General features: G+C 46.9%; 1 protein-coding gene across 6 annotated transcripts in view; it reads left to right on the top strand.

Annotated features, from left to right (window-relative positions):
* Positions 1 to 13,334, top strand: part of LOC117508145 (eukaryotic translation initiation factor 4 gamma 1-like) — a 210,168-nt gene that overhangs the window by 113,876 nt on the left and 82,958 nt on the right. The window lies entirely within an intron of this gene.

The following is a 13,334-nucleotide window of genomic DNA, read 5'->3' as shown; positions in this document are numbered from 1 at the left end:
AGGTTTCAATGGCACATAACATAGTCCTGCAATTTCAAACTAAAGTAAAAGCCTTTTTCCATTTAGAATCAAACTTTTAGTTAAAGAATAGAATACTTTGATCATATTGATAAAGTGACAGAAATGCCAAACAATTTGCATAGAGTTGGAATAACTCACCTCAAACATTCTCATTAGCTCAATGTTGACAGCATGGGTTTTGTGTTTTTTATATTATTCAGTCTCCAAAAAACTCAGGACATGTTTGCACTCATGAGAAAATTCCAGCTCCAGACAGCTCCAATGTGATAATGTCAAGGTTCCGCTGATAGTTTTTGCAAAGTCATTTTCCATGTCTAGTTTTAGGTTCTTGCATGGATGGAAAAAAGTTAGATTTTTTTTTGGCATCACAATGGTTTTTACAGCTGCAGCTAGTTGTTGGAGTGCACATGAGTACATGATCAGGGTTCCAGCCATGATTGGCGGCACCGGGCGGCCCCGCCCAGTACTGTAAATTTCCGCCTGGCTCTTGTGGTTAAATTGGCAGTGCTGCCCAGCACAGAATTTCTGAAGAATGAACTGAAATGTTGCTGAAAATGTACCAATTTGATCATATTTCAAGCTTATAGAGTCATAGTTTTGGAATTTTAAACCAATAATTAAAGTAATAAGAAATACATTTGTCATTTTCTTTATCTCAAATCGTTCTGTGGCCACAGAGCTGTGAAGAGAGGCTGGAAACAGTGTCTCTGCTCTGAGCTGAAGGAAAACAAAAAGCCGCCATGAAAAACTGACATTAATCCAGGTCCTTCTGTATCCGTATCTGAAGATACATTCAGAAATTTGGTTTATTTTACATCTGAAAGGCTTCGTGTTTCCAAAAAGTCCAGAGTTTGAAAAACAGCAGACTGGAGTGAGGAGAGGGGAGGGGCACAGCGCCAGTGAAAGAAAAGTGAAACTTATTCACAAAGTTTTTCATTTAAAACAGCAGGTTTGACAAATTAGTCCAGGTTTAGGTCTTGTTCAAACAAGGCAATTACGTGTTTTATTGTTTAAAAAGAAAATGTAGTGTAATCCCACTCAAATTGTTGGAAAACAAAACAAAACTGTCAGGATGACAGAAAAACGAGAGTTACCTACGTACGTAACTGTGGTTCTATGAATTCCGGATGACCGCCAGAGGGCGGTGCTTTATTCCATGCGCGCATGCGCAGAGGTTGAGTCTTATACCAACAAAGTCACGCCAGTAGGTGTGACCTAGGTGACGTCAGCAACAGTATATAAGCGCACATTGCCCAGCATTCAGTTCTTTTGGAATCTATCTCCTAGACTCCGAGTAACAACCAAGTCTGGCTGTCATCCAGAATTCATAGAACCGTAGTTACATACATAACTCTCGTTCATATGCATTACTTCTGACCGCCAGAGGGCGGTGCTTTCACACCTGGATACCTTATACCAGCAAGGTCTCGAGGAGTGTGTACTTACCAAACCTCAAATGTGCACTTACCAACCTCAGCTGCAGTTCGAGGTGGCCAATAATACGGCTGTCGCCACAGGGTGAGGAGCATCTACATTCACTCTGTGGAAGCAGGCAAAAGTACAGGAGGAAGCCCATGTTGCTGCAGTACAGGTGTCAGTCAGTGGCACACTTCTCAGGGCAGCCCAGGAGGTGGATATGCCTCGAGTTGAATGACGTTTCATTGGAGGAGGCATACGGTTGCCGTTCCTGTAAGCTTGCAATATAGCATTAACAACCCACCGCGCCAGCCTTTGCTTGGACAAGGCACAGCTTTTCCTTGGGCCCCCATAGCAGACAAACAGAGCATCACTTTTGCGAAACGCAGCTGTCAATTCAATATAACGTCTAAGTGCACGAACAGGGCACAACAGGCTAGAATTATCTTCTGCAGTAGATTGAGGGGTAAAGACAGCCAAGGTAACCAGCTGGTATTGCATGGAATGGTAAAACCGTCTTTGGTAAAAAAGGAGGGGTTCGGCCATAGAGTAACCCCTGACTCATCAGAATTCCAGCGCACGCATGTTGTCAGCAATTTACAAGGCATGGAGCTCTCCAACAGGCTTTGCGGATGATATAGCAAGAAGGAATGCAATCTTAATTGACAACCAGCTGAGGTCACTGTCACTCAGTGGCTCAAACAGCGAAGAGCATAAACCTTCAAGAACTAATGGAAGATCCTAGGATGGCACATGTGCAATCCTTGGAGGCCCAAGGCGAAGAGCACCTCTTAAAAAGCGACATATCGGGGTGCAATCCTATTGATCGACCATCTACCATAATGTGGCAAGCAGAGACAGCAGCAACATAAACTTTAATTGTAGAGACAAACAACGACTGAAGATAGCTAAGCAGCACTGGCACAGGAAAACGCTCTGGGGCCATGCCTTGCGTACTGCACCAATGAATAAAAAGCTTCCATCTATTGCCGTACAATGCCCTAGTGGAGAGCACACGGCATTCACAATAGTCTGCACTACAGCTTGATCACATGGAGCCTGTCCCTTTAGGGGCCACACGTACAGTTGAAGACGCTCTGGGTGAGGATGCCAAATGTTCCTTTTCAGCTATAACAAAAGATCCCTCCTCCATGGGATAGGCCATGGCTCTCCACCGAGGAGCATCAGAATCATGGGGAACAATGTCCTGCCCGGCCAGTACGGGGCTACTAGTAACACTGTGTGATCGGTCATGCATATTCTATGTCGTATCAGCGGAAGAGGAGGAAACACATATAGTAGACAGGCCGGCCAAGGGTGAGCCAGTGCATCTTCGCTCAGTAGGCTGTGTGGTTCTGAGAGAGAGAACCACAGGCGACAGTGGGTTGTGGCATTCAAGGCAAACAGATCGACTTCCGCCTTGCCAAACCTGTCCCAGATCAGCTGAACCACATCCGGGTTGCCCGGTGATGGTTTCTGACGTGAGAGAAAATCTGCAGCGTAGTTCTGCATGCCTAGCAGATGCACAGCCCTGAGACTCAGCATGTGAGGCAAAGCCCACTGAAGAAGTTCCTAAGCTTCCCTCAGGGAATGAACAGACCTGTTACCTCCTTGATGGGTTATATAGTATACTGTTGATGTGTTGTCCGACCAAACAAACACGTTTCCCCTCTAGGGTAGGAGAGAAGTGGCTCAGAGCTAGGCGGACAGCATGCAGCTCTAGCACATTGTTGTCCTGGAGTCTCTCCTGAGGGCTCCAGACACCCCTGATCATTCTGTGGTTCCACACTGCACCCCAGCCAGAAAGTGATGCATCTGTTACAACCTCCCAGTGCGAGGGTAGAGAGGCCAGAGGAACACCACGTGTTAGGAACTCCCTTTTCCCCCAGGGGCGAAGATGTCAGACAGACTGAGCTGGAAGATGCACAGTTCTATGTTGATGCAGTGTGGGGTTGAGGCCCAGGCTGTTGAGCCAAATTTGTTAGGGGCGCAAGGACAGGAGTCCCAGAGGCACGACTGCTGACACTGCCGTCAGTTTCCCCATGAGCCGGAGGAGCAGATGTAGGTCAGTCTGGCATTCCTGCGAACATGACAGACCAGAGTGAGAATGTCGTCTACCCTTTGTGGGGATGGACGAGCAGTCATTGCCAGTGAATCGAGCGCCATGCCAATATATACCACCTGTTGGCATGGGGTCAAGGAGCTCTTTGCGAAGTTCACAGTGAGCCCTAGTTGTGACGTGTTCCAGAAGGGTGCGAGTATCGTTGAGTGATTGCTGTTGGCTCTGTGTGCATACAAGCCAGTCATCCAGATATGGAGGAATCCTTATCCCACGAGCCTGCAAGGGAGAGAGTGCTGCTGCCACACACCTGGTGAACGTATATGGAGCCAGTTAGAGCCCAAAGGGGAGGACTGTGAACTGGTACACCTGTCCTTCGAAGGCAAACCGGAGGAATTGCCTGTGGTGAACTGACACTGGGATGTGAAATTAGGCATCCTTCAGGTCCACACTGGTAAACCAGCCCCCCAGCAAAATTGTGTGGAGAACTTCTGTTGTGCGGAGCATCTGAAAACGCAGCACTTTCACATAATGATTCAACTTCCTGAGGTCGAGGATGGGGCAAAAGCCACTATCCTTTTTTGGAACTATAGTATAAGTTGAATAGAACCCCCTTAGGTGATCTGAACTGTGGACTGGCTCATAGCTCCTTTCTTCGGGAGCTCAAGAATCTCCTGCCTGAGAACAAGAGACCTCTCTGGGTCTGTAACAACTGTGACCTTTACACCATTGAACTTGGGAGGGGGGGTTGACGATTGAACTGATTTTGCTCACATATTGCGCCTAAAATTTGATTGTGCAAGGAAAAAAAATAAAACGGGCGCACGTGTGCGAGAATGTATTTCAACCCTTTCATTCGCATTTTGCTCCTAAAATAAATACAGTGGTCCCTCGCTAATGCGGTTCACCTTTCGCGGCCTATCAAGCCGTCCTGCCGTCATTTGAACGTTCAAACTTGGATAAGACAGCTGATTAAAATGGTGGCCGTCTTGTTCACAGCCGTCTAAAATGCGCAGTTTACCGGAGGAGCTGTGTGTGCGTGCGTGCGTGCGCGCGGAGTCAACTCGCTGCAGACTGCGAACGGAGGCACGAGACATTACATTCTGCTGAGAACCATCAGTGCACGTGACACAGCGAGCGCGGAGCAGAGAGAGGATTTTAACCCGAGTGAACATAAAAAAACAAAACAACAAAAAAAAAAACTACTTTTCTTTTCTCTGCTCTTTCTCTACCGGTATTTTTCTGGCGGCACCATCCTGTTCACACCATGTGCGTGTCGTATACTGAATTTATGAGATCATGAGATGAAATAAACGGTCAAATATCCTTAAAAAATGAGAATATATGAATGAACTGAGGAAAAATTACGCAAACACTGGATAAAAAATAAAACCCTGCTGCAGTGATGTTCAGAGGCACAGATCACAAAAAGCAGGTGAGAACTCTGAACTTTAACAGCTGCTATTTTCCAAAGGTATATTTGTTCAATCTTAAGTGATGAGGAGAAATAAATGACTTCATCACACTAAATGAACTGGAGTCAGAATAAAAGTATAAAAAGTGGGACGGGGATGTTATGTGTGTGTGAGGGTTTAAAATAATACAAGAAATACACAGCAAAAAGTAATGAAATGGACAAAAGCAATGATGTAAATAATGATAGAAAAGGAAGTAAAAAAAACAATGAAATAAGTACATTAGAATCATATAAAATGTGTGTGTGGAAAAGGTACTCTCTGTACAGTATGTGTCTTTGCGTTAATAATAAAATTGTATCAAGAAATTTCACAGTGCTCCTAAATTTTTATCTGCTCCTAAATTTTTTCATTTAGGAGCACCTGTGCTCCTAGTAAAAAAGCTAAGCGTACAGCCCTCTTGTAGCCGCTGACCATTGTGGAAATCACCCATTGATCTGAGGCCAATTCCTACCACCAGTCAAGCTGTGTCTGTGAGAAATGACCGGTGGCCCTCTATTGGGTGTCAGACTTGACTACTGCATCCTGCAATGATTTTGAGGGGCGAGCACGACGGTCCTGTCCGTCACGGCGGCAATTTCTGGATGATCCACCAGTGGGTGGCTTACCCACGGGTGGCCGAAAGGTAGACTGCTAAGAGGGCTGATGCGGTACACCCCGATTCCAGGGAGCACATCCGTTAGCTGGAAGGAAGTCACCTGTGCGCTTAGGTTGGCGCCTGGGAGTGTGCTTGAATTCTTCAAATTGCTGCCGAGACCTGTTAGCCTGAACAGCACGCTCCAAGGTCTGCTGGGCCGCAGGGCCAAAAACCTGACCCGGGATAACAGAGTGCGTAGTGATCCCTTGCAAATCTCAGACAGAGGGGACTGAGCCAGCCACACCTGGCGCCGGGCTATGGTCAGAGTGGACATCAGTCTGCCAATCTCCCGTGACATGTAGGCGAAAGCCCCGAGTGAAGCATCACTCAGGCTCTGTGTGTCAGTGTGAGCTCCATTATCCTGGAGAGACTGGGAGAGTGCAAGGGCAAGGTGAGACAGAGAGTTCCCCAGACGACCAATTCAGGTCGTGAGCAGCGGGCCTCTGACTAGGCAGCATCAGCAGGTGCTACAGTCAGGCTACTAACAACTCTATCCACTGGAGGCATGTGGTCTAGGCCATACTGCGGTGCATCAAACATTGTGCACAGCGCCTCTGGCATATGGTTGAAGGATTTTGGGTCAGGCCAGCACCTCTGCAGCTCTTCAATTTATAGTAAGGAGGGTGGGACATTGAAAGCTGGCTTCCGAGTGTCCCTTAAAAAGGCACTAGAAGAGGCAGTCTCCATGGGAGGAACATCCATACCAAGCCATGACATGGCCAACTGAATGGCCTGTGTAACAACGAACAGGCCAGACTCAGATGCCCGAGGAGCATCACCGTCTAAAGTGTGGGAAGTCGTGGTTGAATGACAGGGGGAACGCTCCCTCTGACCTTGATCTCCAAGATCTCCTACCACTATCCCAGCTTTTTTGAAATGTGTTGCAGGCATCCATTTCAAAATGAGCAAATATTTGCACAAAAACAATAAAGCTTATCAGTTTGAACATTAAATATCTTGTCTTTGTAGTGTGTTCAATTGAATATAGGTTGAAGAGGAATCGCAAATCATTGTATTCTGTTTTTATTTACATTTTACACAACGCCCCAATTTCACTGGAATTGGGGTTGTACTATGTAGTAGCTGCTACTGTCACAGCCAGTAATGGTGACGTTTTCTGTCATCTGCACAATGGAGCATCCAGTTTACTGTCTGCGGTATAACATAAACATATGAATGCACTAACAGAAGTACTTGTATGTTGTATTCGTAGAGAATAGAACTACTTGAATTGGCTAACAAGCTGTACCAATGATGTTGAGCAGGGAGGAAGTGGAGGCAATTTAGGTGATCCAAGTAGTCCCCCCCCCCCCCCCCCCCCCCCCAGGAAAATTCTGCCCACTTCAGTGACTGAAAAGAAAAGTGATCCAAACCACAGTTAAACTTTTGTTGCTGCGATAACTCATCAGTGCTTCCAGGTATTATTTTCATATTGGATACACATACTCTTTGGACCAAAATATTGGAAAAGTGACCATTGTAACCTACTTAAACATCTAGTACTAGTTTAACATCTAGTCATAATAACTCATATACATGCAGTAAATACAGACTTTAATTCTACATATATACTTTAATATATTTATGTCATGCTGTGATTACACATAGGCAGGATGTGCTACGAATGTCATTTTTTCTGTCATTCATGGCACATTCCTGACATGCTTAACATGACTTAATGCATCTGAATAGGTTTCCTAACAGTGCGTGTGATATTCGTGGAGCATGTTTTTGGCTGTCAAAAAAATCTCTCACAATTGTCACGCACCACCCTCATTTCGCCTCGTGTCATGGAGTTGGCACCTGAGCGTGTTGATACATCTTGATTAGTGGTGATCCTTAATGGAGCGTGACAGTATTTGTAGCAGTTCCTGTGGTGGTTCTTGGAGCCCATACTGTCACACGTTGTTACGAATTGACACGGAAACTGTCAAGTTTTGTCATGAATTGTAACACAGCGTCACATTTCACTGCGCGCCACTACAAATCACTTCTCTTATGTGCGCACAATTAAACCCTGCTGCACCACATTCAATGTCTTTGCTGCAATATGCCAAAGGAGGAACAGTGACACCAAGTCAGCAAAGTCTCGTTCCAAAGCTCATCAGCACACTCCTGCAGGTGTTCCACCTGCTGTTGTGCCTGATGTTCGGGAAAATGAGTCTGAGCCAGAGGAGAGTCGTGTGCAGCCAGACATCTGGCTCTCTCCAGCTCCTCCCCTTCCTTTCTGCGCAACTCCGCAGCTGACGGTAGCATGAATATGGGTGGGGACAATTCACCTAATTCACAACATGGCAGAATGTAACAATGCGCTGTTACCTGCTATAGTGTGCAACAGCGCATGACATAATTATTGACCATGTGCAATAGTTCCTGCTAATTTGCCAGCGATTTGTGCCATTAATCGTAATACGTGGTAACAGGTTACAACAGTTCCTGAGGACTCCTGACGCCTCTGTCCCGAATCATCACATTCGTGATCAGCGCACAAGAATATATTCTTCGTGACATTCGTGACTTGTCATCGTTATGTGTAAATGCAGCATAATAGTGCCTTTATTGTCATTGCACATATACATCTCCAGATGTAGAGACACTGCCTTGGTCAGGGACAGAGAAAGGAGCAGACCCTAAATAAGCATGTTTTTGATTGTGGGAGGAAACCAGAGCGCCCGGAGGAAACCCACACAGACACGGGGAGAACATGCAAACTCCACACAGAAAGGGCGCGAAGCGATCCCATTACCTTCTTGCTGTGAGGCATCAGTGCTATCCACTAAGCCACCGTGCTTCCATGTATTAATGACAGTTTGCTTTCTTCCACTGTTTGAAACTACTAGGTTTTGTTTTGGGACTGAGGGGTTCTGATTGCAGGCATGTATTTGTTTTTTCTTTTTTGTGTGTGTGTGTGTGTGTGTGTGTGTGTGTGCTGGGGGGTTGTTTATTTTTAAAGCAATTTCTGTCCCTGTGTAACAGTGAAATTATCAAGTTTCATGGAGGTCAGCTGAAAACTTTCAAGTAATCCTGCTAACAGCCATATCAACCAGCAAATAGGAGAAAAACACATTGCATCCAGAAAGTATTCACTTTTTCCACATTTTGTCATGTTACAGCCTTTTTCCACATTGTAGTAAATTCATTGTTTTCCCTGAAAATTGGACTCACCACACCCTATAAATGACAACATGAAAAAGGTTCTTTAGAAATTTTTGCAAATTTATTAAAATAAACTAAGAATCACATGTACATATGTACAGTTGTGCTTGAAAGTTTACATATCCTGGCAGGATTTCAGATTTCTCCATTTTTCAGAGAATATGAATGATAACACAAAACCTTTTTCTTCACTCATGGTTAGTGGTTGGGTGAAGCCATTTATTGTTAAACAACTGTATTTATTCTTTGTAAATCATAATGACAACAGAAACTACCCAAATGACCCTTATCAAAAGTTTACATACCCCTATTCTTAATACAGATCCCTCCTCCATGGGATAGGCCATGGCTCTCCACCGAGGAGCATAAGAATCATGGGGAACAATGTCCTGCCCAGCCTGTACGGGGCTACTAGTAACACTGTGTGATCGGTCATGCATATTCTATGTCGTATCAGCGGAAGAGGAGGAAACACATATAGTAGACAGGCCGGCCAAGGGTGAGCCAGTGCATCTTGGCTCAGTGGGCTCTGTGGTTCTGAGAGAGAGAACCACAGGCGACAGTGGGTTGTGGCATTCAAGGCAAACAGATCGACTTCCACCTTGCCAAACCTGTCCCAGATCAGCTGAACCACATCCGGGTTGCCCGGTGACGGTTTCTGACGTGAGAGAAAATCTGCAGCGTAGTTCTGCACGCCTAGCAGATGCACAGCCCTGAGACTCAGCATGTGAGGCAAAGCCCACTGAAGAAGTTCCTAAGCTTCCCTCAGGGAATGAACAGACCTGTTACCTCCTTGATGGGTTATATAGTATACTATTGATGTGTTGTCCGACCAAACAAACACGTTTCCCCTCTAGGGTAGGAGAGAAGTGGCTCAGAGCTAGGCGGACAGCATGCAGCTCTAGCACATTGTTGTGCTGGAGTCTCTCCTGAGGGCTCCAGACACCCCTGATCATTCTGTGGTTCCACACTGCACCCCAGCCGGAAAGTGATGCATCTGTTATGACCTCCCAGTGCGAGTGTAGAGAGGCCAGAGGAACACCACGTGTTAGGAACTCCCTTTTCCCCCAGGGGCGAAGATATCAGACAGACTGAGCTGGAAGATGCACCGTTCTATGTTGATGCAGTGTGGGGTTGAGGCCCAGGCTGTTGAGCCAAATTTGTTAGGGGCGCAAGGACAGGAGTCCCAGAGGCACGACTGCTGACACTGCCGTCAGTTTCCCCATGAGCCGGAGGAGCAGACGTAGGTCAGTCTGGCATTCCTGCAAACATGACAGACCAGAGTGAGAATGTCGTCCACCCTTTGTGGGGATGGACGAGCAGTCATTGCCAGTGAATCGAGCGCCATGCCAATATATACCACCTGTTGGCATGGGGTCAAGGAGCTCTTTGCGAAGTTCACAGTGAGCCCTAGTTGTGACATGTGTTCCAGAAGGGTGCGAGTATCGTTGAGTGATTGCTGTTGGCTCTGTGCGCATACAAGCCAGTCATCCAGATACGGAGGAATCCGTATCCCATGAGCCTGCAAGGGAGAGAGTGCTGCTGCCACACAGCTGGTGAACGTATATGGAGCCAGTTAGAGCCCAAAGGGGAGGACTGTGAACTGGTACACCTGTCCTTCGAAGGCAAACCGGAGGAATTGCCTGTGGTGAACTGACACTGGGATGTGAAATTAGGCATCCTTCAGGTCCACACTGGTAAACCAGCCCCCCAGCAAAATTGTGTGGAGAACTTCTGTTGTGCGGAGCATCTGAAAACGCAGCACTTTCACATAATGATTCAACTTCCTGAGGTCGAGGATGGGGCAAAAGCCACTATCCTTTTTTGGAACTATAGTATAAGTTGAATAGAACCCCCTTAGGTGATCTGAACTGTGGACTGGCTCATAGCTCCTTTCTTCGGGAGCTCAAGAATCTCCTGCCTGAGAACAAGAGACCTCTCTGGGTCTGTAACAACTGTGACCTTTACACCATTGAATTTGGGGGGTGGGTGACGATTGAACTGATTATTGTAGCCCCTGACCATCGTGGAAATCTCCCATTGATCTGAGGCCAATTCCTACCATCGGTCAAGCTGTGTCTGTGAGAAATGACCGGTGGCCCTCTATTGGGCGTCAGACTTGTCTACTGCAGCCTGCAATGATTTTGAGGGGCGAGCACGACGGTCCTGTCCGTCACGGCGGCCATTTTTGGATGATCCACCCGTGGGTGGCTTACCCACGGGTGGCCGAAAGGTAGACTGCTAAGAGGGCTGATGCGGTACACCCCGATTCCAGGGAGCACATCCGTTAGCTGGAAGGAAGCCACCTGTGCGCTTAGGTTGGCACCTGGGAGTGCGCTTGAATTCTTCAAATTGCTGCCGAGACCTGTTAGCCTGAACAGCACGCTCCAAGGCCTGCTGGGCCGCAGGGCCAAAAACCTGACCTGGGATAACAGAATGCGTAGTGAACCCTTGCAAATCTCAGACAGAGGGGACTGAGCCAGCCACACCTGGCGCCGGGCTATGGTCAGAGTGGACATCAGTCTGCCAATCTCCCGTGACATGTAGGCGAAAGCCCGGAGTGAAGCATCACTCAGGCTCTGTGTGTCAGTGTGAGCTCCATTATCCTGGAGAGACTGGGAGAGTGCAAGGGCAAGGTGAGACAGAGAGTTCCCCAGACGACCAATTCGAGCTGTGGTGTCGTAGCTCTTGGTAAGGAGGTCATCAGTGACTGTACATTGAGGTCGCGAGCAGGCAGCATCAGCAGGTGCTACAGTCAGGCTACTAACAACTCTATCCACTGGAGGCATGTGGTCTAGGCCATACTGCGGTGCATCAAACATTGTGCACAGCGCCTCTGGCATATGGTTGAAGGATTTTGGGTCAGGCCAGCACCTCTGCAGCTCTTCAATTTATAGTAAGGAGTGTGAGATATTGAAAGCTGGCTTCCGAGTGTCCCTTAAAAAGGCACTAGAAGAGGCAGTCTCCATGGGAGGAACATCCATACCAAGCCGTGACATGGCCAACTGAATGGCCCGTGTAATGGCCCATGTAACAACAAACAGGCCAGACTCAGATGCCCGAGGAGCATCACCGTCTAAAGTGTGAGAAGTCGTGGTTGAATGACAGGGGGAACGCTCCCCCTGACCTTGATCTCCAAGATCTCCTACCACTGTCCCAGCTTTTTTGAAATGTGTTGCAGGCATCCATTTCAAAATGAGCAAATATTTGCACAAAAACAATAAAGCTTATCAGTTTGAACATTAAATATCTTGTCTTTGTGGTGTGTTCAGTTGAATATAGGTTGAAGAGGAATCGCAAATCATTGTATTCTGTTTTTATTTACATTTTACACAACGTCCCAACTTCATTGGAATTGGGGTTGTACTATGTAGGAGCTGCTACTGTCACTGCCAGTAATGGTGATGTTTTCTGTCATCTGCACAATGGAGCATCCAGTTTACTGTCTGCGGTATAACATAAACATATGAATGCACTAACAGAAGTACTTGTATACTCAACAAAAATATAAACGCAACACTTTTGATTTTGCTCCCATTTTGTATGAGATGAACTCAAAGATCTAAAGCTTTTTCCACATACACAATATCACCATTTCCCTCAAATATTGTTCACAAACCAGTCTAAATCTGTGATAGTGAGCACTTCTCCTTTGCTGAGATAATCCATCCCACCTCACAGGTGTGCCATATCAAGATGCTGATTAGACACCATGATTAGTGCACAGGTGTGCCTTACACTGCCCACAATAAAAGGCCACTCTGAAAGGTGCAGTTTTATCACACAGCACAATGCCACAGATGTCGCAAGATTTGAGGGAGCGTGCAATTGGCATGCTGACAGCAGGAATGTCAACCAGAGCTGTTGCTCGTGTATTGAATGTTCATCTCTCTACCATAAGCCATCTCCAAAGGCGTTTCAGAGAATTTGGCAGTACATCCAACCAGCCTCACAACCGCAGACCACGTGTAACCACACCAGCCCAGGACCTCCACATCCAGCATGCTCACCTCCAAGATCGTCTGAGACCAGCCACTCGGACAGCTGCTGAAACAATCGGTTTGCATAACCAAAGAATTTCTGCACAAACTGTCAGAAACCGTCTCAGGGAAGCTCATCTGCATGCTCATCTTCCTCATCGGGGTCTCGACCTGACTCCAGTTCGTCGTCGTAACCGACTTGAGTGGGCAAATGCTCACATTCGCTGGCGTTTGGCACGTTGGAGAGGTGTTCTCTTCACGAATGAATCCCGGTTCACACTGTTCAGGGCAGATGGCAGACAGCGTGTGTGGCGTCCTGTGGGTGAGCGGTTTTCTGATGTCAATGTTGTGGATCGAGTGGCCCATGGTGGCGGTGGGGTTATGGTATGGGCAGGCGTCTGTTATGGACGAAGAACACAGGTGCATTTTATTGATGGCATTTTGAATGCACAGAGATACCGTGATGAGATCCTGAGGCCCACTGTTGTGCCACATCCAAGAACATCACCTCATGTTGCAGCAGGATAATGCACAGCCCCATGTTGCAAGGATCTGTACACAATTCTTGGAAGCTGAAAATGTCCCAGTTC

The sequence above is a fragment of the Thalassophryne amazonica genome, chromosome 4 (genome assembly GCF_902500255.1).
Source record: "Thalassophryne amazonica chromosome 4, fThaAma1.1, whole genome shotgun sequence".
Lineage (NCBI taxonomy): Eukaryota > Metazoa > Chordata > Actinopteri > Batrachoidiformes > Batrachoididae > Thalassophryne > Thalassophryne amazonica.
Note: the sequence above shows the minus strand (reverse complement) of the source record. Positions and strands in the feature narration are given on the sequence as shown.